Source organism: Erpetoichthys calabaricus, chromosome 4, assembly GCF_900747795.2.
Source record: "Erpetoichthys calabaricus chromosome 4, fErpCal1.3, whole genome shotgun sequence".
Taxonomy (NCBI): Eukaryota; Metazoa; Chordata; class Cladistia; order Polypteriformes; family Polypteridae; genus Erpetoichthys; species Erpetoichthys calabaricus.
Genome location: NC_041397.2, coordinates 334,266,187 through 334,290,233, shown reverse-complemented (window position 1 = coordinate 334,290,233; position 24,047 = coordinate 334,266,187). Strand labels below are relative to the sequence as shown.

The window sequence follows — 24,047 nt, the reverse complement described above, 5'->3', positions numbered from 1 at the left end:
CATCATGCTATCTGGACACAAGTGAGCCTGGTGTCATTCAGTCTAGCACTGCCAGCTCATTTTAAGATTCAATTAACCTTCCATGTCTCCAGATTAAAACCTGTGATAGATAAGCAAACCTTCTCTTCCTTCTGGGCAGAGTGGTGGCTCTGAGGTAGGGGTCTGCACTGGTAATTGGAAAGTTGCCGGTTCAAATCCTGTAAATGCCGAAGTGACTCTACTCTTTTGGCCCCCTGAGCAAGGCCCTTAACCAGCAATTGCTTCATCCTGGGTATGACGTTAATCTGCATCCAGTCCTGCAAGTAGACCCTCCAGCCTGCAGGGACAAACCTGGGGGTTGGTGGCGGAATTGGCAGTCCAGCCACCATAAAATACAGCACACTGCTCCATTTCATCTGAACTAGTATGGTGCTGAGGTGTCACCCATTTCATGGCTGCACTCGGGTCCTAATCAGTGGATCCTGAGTTGATTTGTCATGTGGTGAGTGTGGCAATGTGATGTATCAGCGTGGGCTCCTAACCTCAATCTCCTCTTCCTTCTGTCTCTGTTGATAATTCAGAGGATTTTAAGTTCAGTCAATTTCAGACCCCTGTTGTCTGTGTAATTGTGCAGAGCATCTTGTACATTGGAGGGGTTATAATTTGTTACAAACCCTCACTTATTCTGTTTCTCTTCTCGGTACTCAAATGTGCCACTTGGTGCCACGGCCCACCTGCCAAGTTGTTTCGGCTGCCTAAGGTAAAGTCATCTTTGATGGAGGATCACAGGAATCATGGGGTAGAGGGGTCCTTTCATTGGATTGGCTGGCCCAGCGCTGACCCAGCTGTGGAATGGCCAATAGGGGGAGGCAGCTTGATGGCCGAGGTCGCCAGGACTCTGAAGAAATCCAAATCATATTATGGGATATCATCTACTGTTGAATTCTACTCTGTACTTTTAATATCGCTATTGCACTATTCTATTGTATTGAGGATTCCTTGTGTTTTGTTCTGTGTATTGTATTGTATTCTGTTGTATTGACCCCCTTTTTTGAGACCCACTGCATGCCCACCCTACCTGGTGAGGGGTCTCTCTCTGAACTGCCTTTCCCAGGTTTCTTCCATTTTTTCCCTACAAGGTTTTCTTTTTTTGGGAGTTTCTCCTCGTCTTCTTAGAGAGTCAAGGCTGGGGGGCCGTCAAGAGGCAGGGCCTGTTAAAGCCCATTGCGCCACTTCTTGTGTGATTTTGGGCTACATAAAAATAAATTGTATTGTATTGTATTGTATTATTGTTATTGTCCAGAGGATCATTCATGGGGCCATTTGAGTGATGTTCACGCTCCTAAACGGCTGTCTAGGTTTCAAATATGGTGTCCCAATAATCCTGATGGATGTGGTCAGAGACCATGCCCTGCCCTAGACAGGGGGCTCAGTTGTGATTGGTGTTTTACATTTGACTTTTTTGGGGTTTTATCTCACCTGTAAAGATCTGTTCTAGGGTTACACCATCCATCATAGTACCTGATGATAATGTGATTGTGTGTCACCACAGTTTGTATCCTCCCTTGTTGTGTATCTTTATTAAAAGAGATTTTATTTTGTTAGTAGCAGGAAAAACTAAATGTGTGTGTTTCCAGACATCAGACAGACAGTGTGTTTGGAGTTTCTTGTGTTCTTTCACTTTAAGACTCAGGTGAGGCCCTGTTGGCTGAATGCCTTGTTAAAGTGAAAGAGAAATTAGTGAAATACAATAAGGGTGAGATGAACTAAAGTGGCGAACATTGAAGAGTTTGTTTAATTGTGCTCAGCCATCTTCTTGCACAGACTGATAACTTGAACTGAGGTGCACTGACTGATTCTACAGCGAGCCGTCCAGCTTGTTGATCAAAGACAAATCCCCTGGAGAGCACTGAGGCTAAACAAAGTGAGAGCAGGTAAGTCTGCCTCTGCCAGGAGCGCCTCGGCTCTTCACTGCATTGCTTACACAGCGGACAATAGCAGGGAAACTTTTAGGTGGGCTGTGGCTTAGCCAGTTAAAGATGGATTAAGTGCAGGAGGCCTTTGTAGAAAATCAGAGAGTTCTGAGAGCACATTTCTCAGGTTTAAAATGGAGAAGGTCCTGTCTGTAGCACTACGAAGAGTCTGTGCAGAATGAAAATACTTTTATGTGCTGCAGGCCACTGACTTCAACCTCCGTGTATGGGTGAGCTTCACTATATTCACCAATGCATTTAATGACTTTACTGTAAAAAGAAATGCAAAAGAGCATCCCACCTCTACAAATGTATTAAAGCCGTCACGATCTGATATGATTGCACTGTAACTTTCATATTAAGGACTGTGGTATCATACAGAGAAGTGAGTGAACCCTTCAGTGTGCCACGTGTGGCTGATTCTTCAATAAAGTCAAGTGTTAAGGTGAAAGAAACAAAGATGGAGCAGATCTGCTGTGTCTGGTGTGCCTGTTGGGGTGAATATTAAGAGACTGAATTGGGGGCTGAAGTAAGGAGGACTGTCAGTCACACATGGAGGCTTTCAGTGGTGACAGATGAGATAGGAAGCCAATTCTAAGATACATCATCAGGAGCATTGAGAGAGAAATTAACAGAATGAGCAATGAATTTCTCTGGGGTCTTTGGGAATGAGTAGTGACAGCAAATCCACATATGAGTCACGTACACAGCCTGGTAAAACATACAGAAATGCGATACAAAGCCAGTAACAAAGTGGTCTCAGTGACTGTGTGATGTTTCATCTTGGTAACTATTGAGATTTGACTGAGTGGTGATAAAAACAAAATGAGTAAGAGAAAGAAATGAGAGAACCAGTCCTGCCAGTCTGATGAGGCTGTGCCTTGACAGGCCTGATCTTGGGGTTTGTTAAGAAATATCTGAACATGGAGGGACTGCCAGGATAGGGAATGGAGTGGAAGTGGAAGTGAAGGAGTCTGAAGGTAAAAGCAGATTGTTGTGTCCTCACATGAAGCAAACACACTGAGGTGAATGTGACACAAACACTTGTGTGTATTCCAGTAAAGTTAAAGTTACAACACGACACACCACCAGGCCGACGTCTGCCTCTCAATCCAGCACTCTCTGTATGTCCTCCTGTTTAGCTGAGATCTGATGCTGGACAATAACATTCATGTGAGTTCTACAACCTAGGGAAATAGAGTTGTGTTTTAGGACTGCTGTAGAATGTGTAATATTTTATATACAATATTTATATACCACATTACAACATTAATAAATATAAAGCATTCCTCCAGACCCTCAACAAGTGCCATCATCAACCTGTGAATGAAAGCTAAAATATGTTGTGCATGTCCCCATCTCAGTAGGACTCCACTCCAGTTACCTGCTGATAGTTTCAAAGTCAAAGAGGCTCCTCTGACTCTGTTGAGTTTGTGTTTTGCACCCTTGTGCACCTGTTTTGTTTAAACCTGCCTTAAGGATTAAAACGTGCGAATGGACTGGAACCCCAATACTTTCTGGACTTGCTTTACAATCCTTACACCTGTCCACATGTATTATGTATTAATCAGCCTATCATACACATATTATGTATGCTAGCCTCTGAGATTGTGTGGAGACATACAGTCAGTGTGATGCCTGCTGAGGTGGATGACGTAGATGTTCATGGGCCTACTTAGATGTTCACAAGTAACACTGCACACTTCTGGTAGTCTGTTCATTTAATGGCTTATCCTGTTACAACAGTCCTGTGAGTCTCTTCTTTTGTAAAACTTCTCACCATAAACAACCTCAGGAGCAGTACAGTACAAAAATATCTCCACCAGAAATTGAAACAAATCGGTACAGTATGACCCACCCAGTACTTCCATTGTAATCTGCAGGAAATCAGACTTTACAGTATAATACAACTGATGGCACTGTACAATAATATACAATCAAGTTCATGAACTTACTGTATATGTAGTGTAAAATGAACAGGAAATTGAATGAACTCAACAACTTTAAAAATGTTTGATTTGAACCTAAATACATTGTGCCAAATGAAGTAAACAGGCCACGTAGACAGACATGGTGGCTCAGTGTCTCTGTGTGCGTCGACTGTTACAGAAAGGAGATCGGCAGATCCAAGTAACTGTGGGCCAGTGAGCTTAATGTGCATCACAGGTAAATCGATGGAAGGAATTACTAAGGAAAAGACTGAGCATCACATGAGAACAACAGGTGTGTTAGTGATGGGACAACAGAGGACAATAAGTCAGAAAGGATCAGATTTCATTATTAGTCTTAGAGATGGACACTCGAAGGACAGCAGACATTCAATTGAGATTCTTTTAATGTTTAGCTCAGATCTGACATTAGAGCAAGTCCTCCATATTGTCTTGAGCCAGACAGAGTTACCTCGATCAGAGACGCAAACTCATTTGGTTTCTGCCAAGTTTCAGTTAAACATAACATGTGAAGGTTGCAATCTGTAATTCATTCTGACATTACCAGTGCTTTGTAATTGATAGACTTTGTGTTACACAGCAGCGTTAGAAGCTGAGAGCTCATTATGTGCAGATCCACATGCACACCTTATTTCTAAATAGCCCAAAACTGGCACATTAGCAACCATTGGACAGTGTATTCCAGTTACAGCCTGGTAATGGCGCCATTCCAGATCATGATGTAGATAAAGTATTTGGGTGATTCATAATGACAATGTCTTTTAGGACATTCTAGTCCAATCATTTCATGGTACAAATTGTTTAATATGCAGAAGTTTATCCTGAGAGTATTTCAGCATTGTGGAAAGCGGGTACTTAACTGAGAATAGCAAGCTGACTAAAGAGCAGTGCAGTGCAGCGGTGAAGATGAGATGGGGGGCAGAGGTGAGCAGTGACCAAAGTGCAGCAAGAGTCCAGAAGAAACACAAACTGAGGCCACTGGGGTTTGATCCATTGAAACCTTAGGAAATATTAGAAGATGCACTTGAAGATAATTACTGAACAGTCAGCATGGGTTCAATTGAGGAGGTTGTGTTTTAATAACATGCTGGAATTCTATAAAGACACAAGAAAAGGATACAATCAAAGTGGAGCAGATGATATTATTTATCTGGACTTTCAGAAAACATTTGATAAGGTGCCACATGAGAGGTTGGGCATCAAACTAAAAGAAGTGGCAGTTCAGGGTGATGTTATTAGATGGGTACAGAATTGGCTCAGACACAGGAAGGGTGATGGTGCGAGGAACCTCATCAGAACTGGCCGATGTTAAGAGTGGTGACCAGCAGGGGGCAGTGCTAGGGCCGCTACTGTTTTTAGATAGATAGATAGATAGATAGATAGATAGATAGATAGATAGATAGATAGATAGATAGATAGATAGATAGATAGATAGATAGATAGATAGATAGATAGATAGATACTTTATTAATCCCAATGGGAAATTTTAATATCTATAAATGATTTAGATAGGAATATAAGAAACAAGCTGGTTAAGTTTGCAGATGATACCAAGATAGGTGGATTGGCAGATAATTTGGAATCTGTTATATCATCACAGAAGGACTTGGATAGCAGACAGGCTTGGGCAGATTTGTGGACGATGAAACTGAAGTCAATGTAGAGAATAACACTAAGGAAGTTAAAATGTTAGGTTTGAATACACAATGAGCAGCTTGAAAATCGAAACTACACCTCATGCGAAAGGATTTATGAGTCGTTGTCGGCTCAACACTATCAACTGCCTGTGTTCAGACGCCATTAAGGAGGCTAACAGAATGTTAGGTTATATAGCGCCTTGATGTGTGGAGTACAAGTCACAGGAGGTTCTGCTCAAGCTTTATAACACACTGGTGAGGCCTCATCTGGAGTCCTGTATGCAGTTTTAATCTCCAGATTACAAAAGGACATAGCAGCACTAGAAAATGTCCAGAGAAGAGCGACTAGGCTGAGTCCAGGGGTACAGAGGATGAGTTATGAAGAAAGATTAAAAGAGCTGAGCTTTTACAGTTTAAGAAAAAGAAGATTACATGGCACTTCAATCATCTCACATGAGGTGACATGATTGAAGTGTTTAAAATTATAAAGGGAATTAGTCCACTGATTTGAGTCTGTTATTTTAAAAACACAGTTGGAAACTTGTGAAGGCTAAATTTCACACAAACATTAGGAAGTTTTTCTTTACACAGAGAATGATAGACACATGTAATAAGTGACCAAGTGGTGTGGTAGACCATCACCAAGACTTGACTTGATGTCATTTTGGATGAATCTATACTAATAAAAGGCAAAGCCCTCACTGACTGACTGACTCACTCACTCACTCACTCACTCATCACTAATTCTCCAACTTCCCGTGTAGTTGGAAGGCTGAAATTTGGCAGGCTCATTCCTTACAGCTTACTTACAAAAGTTAGGCAGGTTTCATTTCGAAATTCTACGCGTAATCGTCATAACTGGAACCTCTTTTTTGTCCATATACTCTAATGGAGGAGGCGGAGTCACGTATCGCGTCATCACGCCTCCTACGTAATCACATGAACTGAAAACAAGGAAGAGATTTACAGCACAACTCAAACGCGGGAACGAAGGTAAATGATGTTAATTGTTGAGTGTCTTTTAATACTGTGTAAGCATACATATTAACACATGTGCAATTAAACGTGTGCATTTATGTGGTGATTTCTCAGGCTTAAAAGCTCGCCTTTTATCAAACGCGGGAACAAAGGTAAATGACGTTAATTGTTGAGTGTCTTTTAATACTGTGTAAGCATACATATTAACACATGTGCAATTAAACGTGTGCATTTACGGGTGATTTCGCAGGCTTAAAAGCTCGCCTTTTATTAAAAAGGTAAATGCAAACTGTTTTCATTCTGAAGGGCACAAACCACGTTAGATTTCAGCCGTTAAACGTGCAAAAATGTCGGTACACCAGATAAATAAGCGCAACATATTATCAGTTGTATTGTATGCTTACAATACATATAAAAATGTGTTAATCGTTAACTAATATTATGGGATGGTGTTTTTCGACTCGCGCCTTGATTTAAACGATTCCATGTCTTGGTGGGTTTGCGTAGCTTATTGTCAATATCTTTACACCTGTTGTTAAAACTTATTGACTGAAACGGGCTTTCACGAAAAAAGTTAGGGCTTTGTACAGGATACACCATCCACAAGTTAAGGAAGTAAAAATAAAGGTATATATTTCTGTTTTATTTAAACCTTTTAAGTTCGTATGCATAGCCCCATTTGGCTGTTTTAGTTTTTTTTTTCTTTCTTCAGTAATATTTAATCTCCTTAAAGAAAAACAACATATGCATTTTACTTTTTTTGTATCTCTTTAGTAATATTTTAGTGTAAAAGGATAACCAGTATTTAAACCTTTTAAGTTACTTTATAAAGTTATTTTACACAATGTTGAAAAATTAATAAGAAAGCTACATATTTTGGCAGCTGCTGCTTTAATTTTCATATGAAATGAAAAAAGCTCTCCAAGAGAAAACCTCAATGAAGAAGAAACAGTTTGCACTATCTAAAAAGGAGAAACCCTCATTTATAAAGGTTTGCTGCAGATGACTTAACTGAAAATAAATGAATAGTTCCTATGTGTATAATACATATTTATCTATTTTACTTATGCCTTTATTCCAGCAACTTGCAACATCTGAGGTACAATTTGTTACATTACTTTTGTTTTTTGCAGCACAGGCAGGTGACGTGACTTCCTCAGGGTCACACAGTGGTGTCAGTACCAGGATTTGAACTGACAAGCTCCGGGTTTACTGAAATATTACTGAAGAAAGAAAAAAAACGAAAACGGGCAAATGGGGCTATGCATACAAATGTCCATCCATCCATTATCCAACCCGTTATATCCTAAATACAGGAGCCAATCCCTGCCAACACAGGGCACAAGGCAGGAAACAAACCCCGGGCAAGGTGCCAGCCCACAGCAGGGCGCACACACCCACACACCAGGGACAATTTAGAATCGCCAATGCACCTAACCTGCATGTCTTTGGAGGAAACCCAGACAGACACGGGGAGAACATTCAAACTCCACGCAGGGAAGCGAACCCGGTCTCCTAACTGGCACCTTTCATTGCGCCACTATACCACCCGCATACAAACTTAAAAGGCTTAAATAAAACAGAAATATATACCTTTATTTTTACTTCCTTAACTTGTGGATGGTGTATCCTGTAGCAAAGCCCTAACTTTTTTCGTGAAAGCCCCTTTCAGTCAATAAGCCTTAAAAACAGGTGTAAAGCTAAACTTGCAGCACCGCTATTCAATTACACTTGCCTAACGCCTCTCCTAAGGGGACATACTGTGGGATCTGGGCATCCGTCAAAGCACCAATCACAGGCCCGATTTGAAAGCGGGAAGCTGTGATTTGTCGTCTCCCTCCCATGTAACAATCACAGCCCATGTTACAACGCACTATGTATGTATGTATATATGTATATGTGTGTGTGTACGTATGTGTGTATATGTATGTGTATATATATGTTGATATGTGTGTGTATATATATATATATATATATATATATATATATATATATATATATATATATATATATATGTGGATGTGTATATGTATATATATATATGTATATATGTATATATATGTATATGTAGATATGTGTATATGTAGATATGTATATACAGTATATGTATATATGTATATATATGTTTACATAACCTCTTTAACACACTACTTCTCCGCTGCAAGTTAAGTGGATAAGAGCAGTGAGTTTATTAAGTCAAATAATCTGCTTTTGTGTAGATTGGTCTAATGTTCTAATGTTTCTGTGTGTGTGTTTGTGTGTTCATTTGTTTCTGTTCATCGTCCAGCATGTACTGTAGCAGGGCTAACAAGCTGTCAGCTATCATCACTTATAAATTCCTTTGTTTGTGTCCACATGTGTGCATACATATATATTTAAATAAATTATGCCTCTGGAAAACTGCTTGTGCAAAAATTTTGTGAAACAAAGATATTATTTTATGTAAAATCTACATATTATCAAACTCCACAACAATTTATTACAAAATCAACGTAAAATTTATTACAACCAAAAAAAAAGAAAGAAAACCAAAACTCAAATCAATCCATCCATTTTCTAAACCTGCTTAACCAGAGGATGGTCGTGGGGAAGCCAGAACCCAAACCAGTAAATATTGGATGCAACGTAGAACAAATCCTGGACAGGACGCCAGTACATCACAGGGTGAACACACTCACATACCTCCGAGCCAGTTCAGCATCACCAATTGGACCATGAAAAGAAACTGCAGCACTTTGAGGAACACACATGGACAAGAGGAGAACATGCATACTCCACACAGGGTCCACACGGGACATAAACCCCGCTCTACTTATCGCATTGCAGCTGTGCTACCACCGTGTCACTCTTCATAACAACTATGACACAAAACAGAACACACAGACACATTCATTGACTAAAAGAGCTTTTGCTTTGCATTGGTGGAAGGAAGAGTTTATGCTGAAAGGAGAAGGACATGCAGGATAAGAGGCACAGAGGATAAATGAAGCTCTGCTCTCTCTGTGGGGTCACCCAGATTCACACCTTGTTAGAAGAGCTCATCGTCCACTCGTGTCTGGTTAATGGAGTAGGTTACTTATGTGGTAGAAATCAACTTATTAATTAAAGAAAGAAATGAATCCTCTACCAGAACAAGTTTGATAAAACCCTTTTGAGTAAAAAATCAGGTAGGAGAAAGCTTATCCATCTGCATCATTTATTTAGTCTTGCAGCACCATGCTGAAGAGGGAGCATCCATCACAGCAGTCTGTTACTAAACAGTCAGAATGGTCAAAGGAAAAAGGGCAGAGGTCAATTTTATAAACAACTAAATTTACATAACAGTGCTGATTAGCACATACACATCACCTGACATTTACTCTGATTGGTTTGTTGGCTTTTGCCCAAATGACTTATTGAAATAAAAGTCTGATCCGTTACATTCTTGCTCTTCTCATAGCTCTTAGTTTAGATATCAACCTTGAAATCTCAGTGTATGGCCAGTAGGCCTTCAGACTTGTTAGACTTGATCCCCACTATAGTGGCCAGCTCGGTCACCATTCAGGGGGAGGACGTGGAAGTGGTGTAGAGCTACAAGAACCTGGGAGTTCATATTAAAAAAAACTGGACCAGTCTGGCAAAATAGGGGTGCTGTACAAGAAGGGCAGCACAGACTGGACTGAATAATGAGACTTCACAGTAAAGGTCATAGTAGCCACTGTGGTGCTCTACATTGCAGTCTCCTGGAGAAGCAATTGAGCACAAAAGAAGCAGAATACCTGAACAAACATTTTAGGAAAGTCTACTCCATCACAGGGTGAACTCTTAGCACACTGGAAGCTGTTGTGGAAAAGAAGATAGTAGCAAAATTAGATGCCATAGTGAAACATCCCCTTCGGGTGGTGTTCTCTTGGAGCACTTTTAGCTACAGGCCCATCTTCTATAATGTGCTAAGAAGCAACATTAGGGGTCTTTTTTGCCTGCTGCTATAAGGCAATTCAATACGCTGACCCGTTAAGACCCATTAATTCTATTTATTTATTAATTGATTGATTGACAGTATTATTTCTCTTGTGAGTCTGTATTTTTGTTTTTTCTGTTTCGGCTACTGTATGCATTTGAAATTCCCCATGGAATTAAAACTCTCATCTAATCTAATCTAAGCAAAAATGAGGCTAATGGTATTGTCTGAAGGCAGAATCTGAAGAAAACAAGTCGCAAGATGCAAATTCAAAATTCATAATCCTTAGAGCAGAGACAGCAAAAACAGAGAATACAAAAAAAAAGGCAATGCGCACACTAACACCTCCAAGTAACGAAACCAAAATGATCCACTGCTGAGTACTCCTTGGCCTTCTCCTAATAAAGGCTTAGGGCGGAGCCAGCATTGGTGATGTCACGGTGGCTCAGCCCCTTGAGGCTCCACCCATAAAACACGTGAAATATCTGGTCAGTTAAAGGCAAAGTATATGTTTAAGAAAATAACAGGAATAACATACAAAATAACAAATAATCATTTACTATTGTATGGTGATATGTACAGTATATATATAAAGCAATAGAACTTGTACCTGGCTGGAGTTTGTGCCCGGGCATAACGTTGTCTGACATCCACAAGAGGGCAGGAATGTCTGACAAAGAAAAGCAATAAGAAGCACAAAGAAAGAGCGATGGAAGGGTTGGCAAATCCAGTGAACAGAGGTTCACAAATACAGGACACAACTGAAACAGATAGACTTACCATCGTACCATTAAGCCTGTTTTAATAAACGATATATACATGAGCGTGTCCTGCGCTAGCCATTCAAGGGCAGCTCCTGACTCTGCTGCAATGTCCCCTGGTGTCTCATAGCCTTTTGCTGGCATAAGTGACTTCACAAAATGGCAGGATGGATGGATAGATGATTAGTATTGTAATATATTGTCTCTTGGTGCTCATTTTCTGACTCTAGTTGGACCCCAGGCTTGAAGGTACACTTCATCCAAAGATGATCCACCTCAGTAAAAGGGTAAGTGTCTATCTGTGACATTTTATTATTACAAATGTTTGTGATTCCCCATCTGTTGGAAAGGCAAATGAAATGTATTTCATTACCACTGGCATTAAAAATACACTTCATTAGATGGTGCACTTTAAACATTAACGCTGAGGTCCACGTTGATTATTCAGATTTCAGTCTGTCTTAGACAGGCAGCACAGATAGGACACTGATATCTCACTGAACAAATCCTCCTGCTTCGAGAATTTGGAACAAAGAAACTAATGTCAGGCTGTTGGTGAACACGTGAGGCGTCATTCAGATGTTGTGGTGTACTGTAGACATCACACATGTGGTGTTTAGTTTATACAGTAATCTGGGTCCCGAAGTGTGTTAGATGTGTTAACATATTTGATGTTTTTCTATCAATATTTCATATAGCGTGAAAAAGTTGAGAAAGTGAGTATTCTTAAGAAATAATAATTATTTTTTTTATTTGTTTAATATGTCAGAATCATGAAAGAAAAAAGCAATTATGCTTGAAATTAAGGTAAAGATTATGGAGCTCGTAGAGGCAGGAGAAAAAGTGCAATCCAGTAGCATCAATGGTGATGAAACAATCAACTCTAAAAACTACCTTAAAATAATTGGACAAAATTAAGAAGTTCATACAAAATTGTGATGATGTCAATGCATCAAAACTAACTCACACACACAGTACTGCACTAGAAATAAATGGAGAAAATGGCAAGTGTTTGGATTAAAGGCGCTGATCGGAGAGGTCTGCAGTCTTTAAGAAGGAGCTCATCCTTTGTAAAATGGATTATCATAACTTAATTGCAATTAATTTAACTGCAAAACTTTTTTTTAAGTTGGCTGAAGAATGGCCCCTATTTCCATTCAAATAGCACCAGAATATCTGAAAATCGACAGAATTTGTTAACAATCACATTAGACCTCAAAACACACCCCAATAAGTCATTGACCTTCATTAAATAATGTTTAATTGAGCCTTTATCTGGGCTTTATCACCTCCAGTTTAACACTCAAAGGAATGGCCTTCCAGTATTTCTTGACCTGTTTTGGACCTGTGATGACCAGGATAACAGGAGATGACATGTGAGCAACACACCAGACATGGTGAGTGAACCACAGCACGTGAAGACACAAGATACTCTGCGTGTCCACTAGAGGGGGTATTACCTACAAACTCTAGCGAGGATCTTATTCTTTATAAAAATGCTCAGTAATAACATGAAGCCCCATTAAGAAAAGAAAAAAATGGAAAAGGAGTTGTCAGCAAAGGTAATCCCAGGTGAACAAACTCTCAATGTATACCAAATTCAATGAGTAGTCAAAAAACAGAACAAAAAAGACAGAAAATCACAGAAGAAGAATCACAGAATCAAAAGAGACCCTCACCAACTACCACGCGAATTCGAATGAACCACAAAGGACTGTGGGTTGACTCCGCCTTTTTGTGGTGATGAGCTCCACCTCTTGGGGAACCACCCACAAACCTCATGGTACGTATGACAAGATACACAGATACATAGGAACTATGCACATGACTTGCACACACACATTCACTCAGAGAACATGCTGCACACACACGGCGCAGAACAGGGGCCTGATGTCAATCCTCGTAAGTTCAAGAATAAGAAAATGTTTTCTGCTTTTCTCCATCATAGACCTGTTACTCTGAACCCTGCAGGAAGAGAACCCATTAAAAGTTTGAACAGTGAAGCATTTTCTGTACAAAATCCATGTATTCTGACCAGCTGTCATTTACTGAGGAACATTTAAATGAAGAGTCAGGTAGGAGAATATGAAAAGACCAGATGAAGAACGGAACTGGGATCATCCTTCTAGGAAGGGCCAGTATTATAAGGAAACTATGCGGTATCTGCAAGTCCCTTTGGATTGAAGTGTCTGGTAAATGAAATAAGGACCACATTTACCAGTCTGAGATGCCACTTTGTGATGCCAGCACTGCCCCTTCAGCCCATAATGGACTCATTTTAGATGCCCTAACTAACATGTGTTGTATTTCAGCCAGGGTTCCCTCAGTCCTGTGTTCAGATTCCCTTTTTGTGTCTTTATTGTTCATGTTTGACTCTTTTGTTTATGTTAATATTGTTAATTATGCTTTACATGTGATCTTAGTTACAGTATAGATTTGACTAGTTTGGGGTATTGTTTGGTTTCTTTGTGTAAGCTGCGTCTGTTATGTTCCTTTGTGTTTTGTGGGCGGTTCCCCAGGAGGCGGGGCCACCTGCACATCACCCAATAAGTACCAAGCTTGCCACAGTGGATGGCAGTTCATTTGAATGCACTTGCGAGTGTTGAGTTTCTTTGCGTTTTGCTGCACTTTCATTCATTGGATATTTGGAACTTTTGAACTTTTTGCTCTGTGCTTTGAATTCACCATTTCACTTTTTATTGGGAAAAGTAAACTTTTTTCATGTTGTCATTATGAGGTGTTGTGTGCAGAATTCTGATGAATAAAATTAATTTAATCCATTAGGGAATAAAGCTGTAACATAACAAAATGTGGAACAAGTGATGAAGTGCTGTGAATACTTTCCAGATGCACTGTATACTGTATATGCATTTGTGGTTAGTATAGTGGTGTGCCTTGGGATGATTTTGGTTACAAAAAGTGTGCCACTACAGAAGAAAAAGTTGGGAAACACTGATCTAGACAATAGCATGACGCTAAATCTGTTTGGGGGGCTTAGTGAAATAACTCCATTTAGGTAGAAAGTAACTGAGAAATGTTTCACGGCCGAAGGAAAAAAGGGCAAAATATATGTACAAGAAAATATAGGCATCCTGACATAAAGGCAAAGTAAGGTTTAGGTTGGGCTTCTCCTGTGGATGAAGTACAAGACAGGTGCACCTCTTACTTTCCACATCTAGAGGACAAATTATGGGAAGATTAAAGGGACTGTGGATGTCACAGACTGAAGTTTGGGAGCAAAGTAGAAATGGGAAAGCTGGCATCAGATTGGGCAGCACGGTGGAAATGGCACAATACATTCTAGCCTGGATTTGTTCTGTGAGTCTGGTACTGGCCAGGCCAAGATGTGCATTGTCACTATGATGAGGACCATGAGAGCATGTGGAATGAGCAGATAGATAGATAGATAGATAGATAGATAGATAGATAGATAGATAGATAGATAGATAGATAGATAGATAGATAGATAGATAGATAGATAGATAGATAGATAGATAGATAGATAGATAGATAGATAGATAGATAGATAGATGTGAAAGGCACTATATAATAGACAAGTGCCACTTCAGTTTGTCCCCCAAAAAACGGTGCCACAACCAATTTTTTTATCATTAATTTTAATTGAAAGCAAATACCAATCCATACAATCAAATCAAACTTAACAGAACCAAAGCTGAACCTCCACCCAGCAGAAAGACAGCTGAACCAGCCAACAAAGCAAATCTTTGAAGCATCAAGGAAGGAAGAGTATCCTTTTCTCCCGATATAGACGCTTACTCTAAAATGTTATCGATTAGATCCTGCCATATTTTTAAAATGTTCTGAACAGATCCCAGCCGTCATTACCTGAAGTGTAGAGTTGTTTTGGTGTATCAAGTAACCATTTCAGGTAAAAACGCACATCAAACTGTCAGACGTAGTGAGCAGATAATCCAGTCTCCACATTACATAAACACCTTAAATTTCCTGTGTCAAGTTTAAACCTGTTTTGTTTCTATTGTCTTTTTTATTTCATTTTTTTCCTGTTATTGGATACAACTGAAAAGGCAAATTTCATATTTTATTGTGTAAACAGGACTAAATAAAAACCTTAAACTTTCACAGAAGTCTCAATGTAAAAATCCCCAGAATACATAACTGTACATGAATGGCGCCCTCTTGTGTCCCATAAGAGAATTAAAATCAAGTTCAAGTCCAAGTTACTGTCATCCCGATTGAAACACAATGATGTGTCTTCAGGATCAGACAAGACAGTGTGCAGTAAACTGACAAGACGACAGTAGGAGAAAGTCCATCAAATCAGGTCTAACTGGACCAGTGACAGCTTAACAGTAGTAACATTACTGTTTAAAAGTGCAATATAAGCAGATAACAACTGAACATCTGGAATGTAGTAACTGTTCATCACTAATAAACTGTAATGTGTGCATTTGATTGATACAGTTTTCAAATGTTTAAAAAGTGTAAAGTTCATAGTTCACAGGTCATAGTGAGTAGTGGGAGGTGCTGAGGTACTGAGGAGTCAGACAGCGTGGTGGAAGAAACTGTACCATAGACTGGATAGCCTGGCATGGACACTGTGATACCATCTATTAGATGGCAGGAGCTCAGAGAGCCCATGTGCAGGGTGTGAGGGGTCAGGCACAATGCTAGACGGAGGCTGTGTGTGCTGTGGGTGTCTTGTATGGAGGGGAGAGACACACCGATGATGTCCTCGCTGTCGTTAGAATCCTCTGTAGGAACTTGCAATCTGCAGCACTACAGATAAATGACCTGCTCCACTGGAAGGTAAGCCATTTAAGAAATAAAGGACTCAGAAACACTTGTAACTCCCAATGTGAAAGGTATTGTAGATTTAATGGAAAAAAGAGTCTCACTTAATAAAGTGAATAAATTAAGGACTTACTCCTTAGTGAAAGTTATGTTTGCTTCAGAAAATTATAAGTAAAATTCTCAGGTGTGAACAAACTGTCAAAAATACATCACTGGATGCACGAGGCATTCTCTATCGAAGAAGAAACAATCAATTTTTGTTACTATGCATGTGCCACAATGGCGGAATGATGGCGTTGTTCTTGACAGCGATCCTACTCTCTATATGGGCTAAAGCTTTGGTTGTCAGTTCAGTTGCCGCCTTGGTGTTGTGTGTTTGTGATCTAACTGGAGATCTCTTGGACCAGAGTTTTCACCAGCAGCATTTAGTGAACATATGTGGGCAATCAGCCCTGGCTCTGACGCTAATCCATAACGGGGGTGCGCCATTGGACCCAGGAGGTCTGGCATAAACCCCACGGAGATATGGGGAGAACGTGACCGTTTCACATGAGCCTGAAGTTATTCGCTTCCAGCCAGTTTCTTATTTACACAACTTGTGCAAAGCAGTTACTTCTTCAATGTTAAGATCAAGTCAAGATATTCTGCAGCATAAAAAGATATTAACGGGCGTCACTAAGATGGGCCTTTTATTTGAAAACAATAAATCAGTTTCCCACATTTCACACCTGATCAGATACAAAAGAGTTACATGAAATTGGACCAACTTAATTTTCAAAGTTTTACATCAAGACAGGTGCCTTTGTTAACTGGCAGTTCAGTTTTGCCCAGTCAATGACAAACTTGGCACTCTGTCATATCTAATGTGTAAGATGTACTCTGATGTTTAATGGGCACAGTAAAGCGTTAGGTGATGTTGGGCAGCCCTCATTGTCATGGCTTTGTGACGAGACAGATGGCTTTGCTATATCTGAGTTGGGTACATGGGTCAAATTGACAGACAAAGTTGGCACATTCCCATATCTAGTGAATGAAGTTAGATGTTTAATGGGCACTGCAGAGGGTTAGATGGCATTGGACTACACTAGTTTGGAGAAAATCCAGATGCCTTTGTTAAGTTTCACTTCACAGACCAATGCGACTACCTGTCTCACACTGACTGGCACATTTGTCACAGTCCCATTTTCAATGACTAGGATTAACTTTGATGTTTGACTGGCGCTGTAGAGGGTTATGCAGCATTTTGCCACCCTTCTTTTCATAGCTTTGTGACAAGATTCCCATTTTTATGTTCCAGTTGAGATTTGCCAGGTCCAAAGTGAGTTCATGGGTCAAATTGTCTGGCAGACTTACCATATCCAATGAATAGGTTTCACTGTGATGCTTAAATGGCACTGGACCACCCTAATGTTAATAACTTTGTGACCAGATGGATGCCATTTTAAAATTTCAGTTGAGTTTTTCTTATCTCAACATGGTTACATGGGTCATACTGACTGGCAGAGTTGGCACACTGTAATCTGATGAATGAGATTTATGTGATATTTAATTGGCACAAACAAAAGAAATGAAAAGAAAAGAGCTTCATGCTTCCTGGGATAGGCAACATCTTCTGTGTGACTCTGCCTCTGCACAGGATAAAGTGGGTTTGGAAATTGGATGGATGAATAAATATGCTAATAAATAAATAAATAAAAGTATTGCGAAATGTAACAAAAATAAATAATAAGAACATGAAATGCAAGTCTAAATTATTAAATGGGTCATGAAATATGCCTTTTGTTCCTTATTCCTTTATGTCAGTCAGTCATTTTCACACCCGCTTAGTCCTGAATAAGGTCATGGGGGTCTGCCGGAGCCTATCCCAGTCAGCATAGGGTGCCAGTCCATCGCAGGGTGAACATACATACACACACAATTTAGTGCCACCAGAGCACCTAACCTGCATGTCTTTGGACCGTGGGAGGAAACAGAGAGAACTTGTAAACTCCCATATTTAATGTTATTATGTATTTATTGTGATATTTCACAGTGGTACAGCCACAAGAGTCTTTTGATTGTCACCTCTGTCACTAGGTATACTGTAACTCCATCCGTGACTTCAGCATTAGTCCTTATTCTCCATGTGCCATCTTCATTCGCAGGCCCAGATATCTTCCCCACCACCTTTCTTTCCCAGGTTTCTTCACTTTTGGTTAATGTCCAACATTCAGCCTCATACAGAAGTGCTAGTTTCATTAGGACTTGATAAATCTGCTCCTTTAGTTTTCGGGTCAACAGACTGGATGTCATTAGTCCTTGTAAAGCATAATAAAGCTTGTTGTGTATCGCAGCTTGCCTTGCTTTAATTGTAGAATGTACCACGCAGTGTTCATTATAAATGACTCCTAAGTATCTGAAGTCACTCACCCTCAGTCATTTTTTATTGCCGTAGGTCAGCGTCTCTACATTGCTAAATCTTACCCCACTCTCTGTACTTATGTATCGTGTATGTTGTCTTGTCCTCATAGATTTGTAGACCTGTCCTCTTCGATTCATTTTCAAGTACCTTAGATTTCCCAATCAGGCTGCTTTAGTTTCTAACAATCAGAACAACGAGGTAAACATTCGGTCAATATGTCTTACAGTGCCCTCCATAATGTCTGAGACAAAGACACACTTGTCCTTGATTTGCCCCTCTGCTCCACAGTTTAAAATTACAAATCAATTCAGATGTGATTGAGGTGCGCATTGCAGACTTTCATTTAAGTGGATTTGCTGACATTTTGGTCACACCTTGTAGAAAAGACAGCACTTTGTCTACATGGTCCCCCCTTTTCAGGACACCATCATGTTTGGACACAGCAATGGTAGGTCTGTTAAAGCCGGTGTCATATTTAGGACTTTGTCACATATCACCTGCATGTAATGACTTCTTGAAGTCTGCGTTTCATAGACATCAGCAGGTGCTGAGGATCTTCTCTGGTGATGCACTGCCAGGCCTCTAATGCTGACATCTTCAACTCCTGCTTGTTTGGGGGGCTTGTCCCCTTAGGTTTTCTCTTCAGCATATGGTAGGCCTGCTCAGTTGGATTTAAATCGGGTGACTGGCTTGGCCATTCAAGAATTTACCATTTTGTAGCCTTGAAAAGCTCCTGTCTTTCCTCAGCAGTCTGTTTATATCATTATCTTCTTGTAGGATGAAGTGCCATCCAATGAGTCTGTGGGCATTTACTGAACCCTGAGCAGATCAGATGTCTCTGTACACCTCAGAATTCATTGTGCCACTGTCGTCAGCAGTTCCATCACCAATGAAGAGAAGTGTACCAGGACAGGTGGCAGCCACACATGCCCAAACCATAACACCCCCAGCATCATGTTTAACAGATGAGGTGGTCAGCTTTGGATCTTGACCAGGGCATTTTCATCTCTAAACTTTGCTTTGCCATCACTCTGATGCAGGGTCATCATTGTCTCATCTGTCCACAAGACCCTATTCCAAACTTCTACAGGCTCTCTGAAGTCCTTTTTCAAAAACTATAATCTGACTCTCCTGTATTTGTGGCTCACTAATGGCTTGCATCTTGCAGTGTGGTCTCTGTATTTCTGTTTATGAAGCCTTCTGCAGGTAGTCATCTCTGTCACATCCACATCTGCCTCCTGAAGACTGTTTCTGATCTGTCAGACAGGCGTTTGGGGCTTTTTGTTGAGCACAGTGAGGATTCTTCTGTCATCAGCAGTGGAGGTCCTCCTTGGCCTACCAGTTCTTTGTGTGTTCTTTGTGTGTTCTTTCTTCTTCATGGTGTTCCAGACAGTTGATTCAGGTTATCCTAAGGTTTTACCATTGTCTTGAATGGTTTTGTTCTTGTTTTTCAGCCTAATATTGGCTTCTTTGACTTTCACTGGCACAGCTCTTGTCCTCATGTTGAACAATGGCAGCTACAGACTCCAAAGGGCTGCAGCAAGCTGAGGTATCTTATGAAGCCATGAAACACACCTGAGGAATCACAAACACCTGTGACACTAAATGTGCCAAACATGACAAGTCTTCAATGTGCACTTTAATCACATCTGAATTGTCTGATTTGTGATTTTAAACTGTGGAGCAGAGGAGTAAATTAAGGAAAAATGTGTCTTCCTCCTCAAGCCCTGCCTCTTCTGCCCAACCAGCATAAAACTGGCACCAAGTCAGATGGAGTTGTCATTTATTTGTCTAGCAGAGCCCGAGTTGAGCCTATGAGCCAGTGATTCTTTTACCCCACTAGAGGGCACTAAAACGCCATGTTGGTGAAGCTCTGAACTTTCTGTTGCTATTTGTGTTTCTTTTCTTTGTGAAGAGTCTCATTCAATGGGGATCCCCAGCCTGTAAACTCAACTCTTCTTTTGCTCTCTTGTTTGTATTTACAATATATACTCTATGTGAATTATGTCAAAGCAAAGTATTGTGATGATAAAATATCTTAGTTCAAAAGTACTGTACAGTCTAGAAAAGAGGAACGTATCCTTATGGCTTTATACTGAACTTCTGTCTCAGCGTTCATTTTAAATTTTCTTGCTTAATTTTAAGTTTAATCAATTTATTGATTGAACTTTGTCTTTTGAGTTGACTTTGTCACAAGGTGGGCTGTCTTTCAGGTTACAAACCCTTTTGGTTTACAACTTCTTGCTTAGTTCACTTTGCTGGTCTTCAGTCTGCCAGTTTTCCACACTGACACCAAAAACATTATGGTGATGTTGTGGAGAGATGACTGGAAGAAGACTGGGATATTTACAGATCTGTATTGCAATCCTAACTATTCATAATGCTTCAAAGTGGTAGAAGTGGGCATAACCTTATCAATATTAAGGATAGGGAATGAATGGAAATATTGTTGATTATAAGAAAATAATACTAGCTTCTTGATGAACAGACCAAGAAACATATAACTGTCCTGGCTTGGCTGGAAAGAGAGAACTAATTTTTTGAGATGAACTGGGAGATGCAAAAAAGGCAAAACAAATCAAATAAAATATAAAGAAAGCAACCAAAACCTTAAGGCTGAAACCAGGCAGAACATGAAGATTGACAGCAAAGAGAGCATTTGCTTGTGTTTGTAGGATTTAGCCACAGATGAGATCAAACTTGGTGCAATTTCTGACCATCTGTCCCGTTGTGCTGATGAACTCAAGCTCACGACCACAGAGACCAAGCCCTTAGAAACACAGAATGTGACACTAATGGCGCGTACATAAAATGGCGTCTAATACAGAAAAAGCAATTAGACCCTAAAATTCATCCCTAATCATCACAGAAACAAAGGACCCCTTCAGCTGGAAATCTTGTTTTCCCTGATCATAACAATAACTTTTTGATATTAGTAGAATTCAGTTCAGTAACAGCTAAAATAATTTCAGGTGGAATTATGGGTTATGGCTAACTTTCTAATATAAAAGGCTTTCATTAATAGGATAAGGTATCAGCCTTGTTGATTTAGTCACCAGGTTTGTATGGCAACAGAAAGTTGAACCAGCTAAACAACAGGGTGAAATGTGCCTGTCTGACATTTAAACGTTTTGTCACTTTTAGTAAGTTAAGATTTCATGATCAATAAAAATGTCAAATGTCATCACTGTACATTCCGGCAACGTTTCCATGTGCCTAAAAACTGCAGAAGCACAACATTTTTCTGATCCCCTACCTCATAATTTTGTTCAGCAGTTTATACATTTTGAGAATTAAAGGCACCGAGGTAATTTACCCGAGTCTGGTAAACACTTTAACAGAATTTGGACCACCTCTACTCAGGACACGTCTACGTCTAATTCAGTCGGTACTTTCAGATCATGAACAGCTTCTAGAGCTGCCAGTGTCCACTTGTTGTGTTTTTAGAGATAGGGGAAGCAATGGACCTAAAATTATTTAATGAAGTATTTGTTATAAATTACAAAGTCCATAAAGAAGTGTGGCTGACCAACTAAATTCGATATTGGCCAATTTATAAAGGCTTGAACTTTGGTAATAGTCATGCTCAGTCTGTGATGAGTAGTCTTATATGCCAAAAATAAAACAGAAGATTGTTGAAACACACATTTCTCCAACTTTACAAACATTGTATTTCTTCTTAAATATATTAAGATGTTTATGAGTTATGTGTGTCTCACAATCACGAGAAAATATGAGTGTCCCCTCAATAAAAGCAAGGCCAAAATGTACATCAGATTAAACAATGTCAGGGGTATTGGCTAAACCACTGGGTATTACTAAGTATTCATAATGTCCTGAAGTGGAAATCAACAATATCTTCCTCTTAACACCCTTTTAGTGTGATGTAGCTATGGGTACTCAATATGTCTAATTTTGCAAAAGAAATAGGTGGGCATGAAAAATGATTTTGATTCATTATAAGAAACAGGATAGTCAGTCAATAAAATAAATCTCAGAAGTAAACCACGTGTAACAAAAAGAACTGAACAGCCTAAGTAGAGAGTGGCGTCCTAAACCACTGAAGCATCTTGGTGGTCTTGTTTTAACGCTGAAGTGGAGGTTGGCTGTGAACACCTAGGAGGAGACACACACCTGTAAGATGCCTTTGGCTGTCCCTTTCTAGAGTACTTTCAAAAACTCAAAGGGTGCTTTAAATGTAATTAATCTCAAGAGTTACAAAGCATGTTAAGTCCTGACAAATCCTAACATTGCTCACTAGACAGGGAAACCGTCAAACTTAGCTAGCGACAAGGGAAAACAGCAAACACAGAATCTTTACAATTAAAAAGATTTATTCTTCACAAAAATGCTCTGAACAAAAAGCAAACTCAGCGGAACACAAAAGACAAAGAAGAATTGACTGAAGTCCAAATCACAAATTCAAATAACTGAAGTGCAAAGCACAGAGGTCAGAAATACAGAAACACAGAATAGGCGCAGAAAATCAGAAAACCAAGAAACTCACCACTCGTAAGCGTATTCAAATGAACCACAAGGGATTGTGGGTTGTCCCTTCTTTTATAGGGCTGAGGGCCGTCTCTTGTTGTGATGGGCCTGTTGAGGAAACACTCACAAAACACAAGGAACATAACACAGGCATAGGGAATACAGAAAATTATAAAGAAAGGTAACATAACATAAATTAAAGACTCAAAAATGAACAACAAAGACTTAAAACAAGAATTCAAACCCAGCCAGAGAAGTACTGGCTGAAATACAATCAACTGATAAGAACGAGGTCCCATGGATTATTGTGAGCACCCAAACCGGGAGACGTTAACATGAGAACGCAAAACAGACATCAATGGAACTAAAATCAAAGATGTAACGGCCTGATTTTGGACTGATTTTATCTCTAACTATTACGCAATATGGTGAGAACTTAAGCAAAATGACTCCTTTTAAAAATATTACAATATGCCAGCTTTCTAGACAACTCAGGTCCGTTCTTCAGGCGAGATGTCATTGATTACATACACACATTGATTACAACTTGACTGAAGAAGGGGCCTGAGTTGCCTCAAAAGCTGGCATATTGTAATCTTTCTAGTTAGCCAATAAAAGGAGTCATTTTGCTTAACTTCTCACCACATCCATAATGGCTAACATGGTACAACACCCTAGTACTACAGACTGTTACACAATCAAAGATAATCTTTTACTTGAAATTATCCACCGAGGGATACTGGATTTCAGGGTACATCCATATTTAACTTGGAGGTAACTGAACTGACCCCCAGATTCACCAATGGAGTCAAGAAACCTGACCAGTCAGAAAGTGTGGAGCACCAAGGTGCTGCTGAAACCAATGATCATATAATAGCCCAGCCATGGCCGAGAGCTCTGACAGTCTTTATGTGAAGAAAAAAAGAAACTAAAATCCACAACATAAAACACCAGTGAATGGTTAAGCATTTCTGATTAAAGATAATTAAATAAAACTTTATCAATGATATGACTCCCCAGTTTGATAGACTCAGAGGTGTTCTTATTATAAGGATGGACCTTAGAAAGGAAGCAATGCTTTTTTTGAACTATTCATCTTTTATTGCCTGAAAAAGTTGTTTTCCATTGTTTTTGATAAACAGTAAAAATAGAGCTGCTATTTTCGGTG

At 39.7% G+C, this 24,047-nt stretch overlaps 1 protein-coding gene and 1 long non-coding RNA gene across 30 annotated transcripts in view; one reads left to right on the top strand and one right to left on the bottom strand.

Moving 5' to 3' along the window:
• The window catches only part of LOC127527483 (uncharacterized), a 1,026,648-nt gene that overhangs the window by 970,351 nt on the left and 32,250 nt on the right, over positions 1–24,047 (bottom strand). The window lies entirely within an intron of this gene.
• LOC114645023 (butyrophilin subfamily 1 member A1-like) overlaps positions 1–24,047 on the top strand; it is a 355,265-nt gene that overhangs the window by 299,525 nt on the left and 31,693 nt on the right. Inside the window, exon 1 of one of the 29 annotated variants that reach the window (XM_051926417.1) lies at positions 673–720. The exons of the other annotated variants lie outside the window; for them this stretch is intronic. The gene's annotated coding sequence lies outside the window, so the exon portion shown is untranslated. Of the gene's footprint in view, positions 1–672; positions 721–24,047 lie in introns of those variants that run through there. 29 annotated transcript variants of the gene reach the window in all.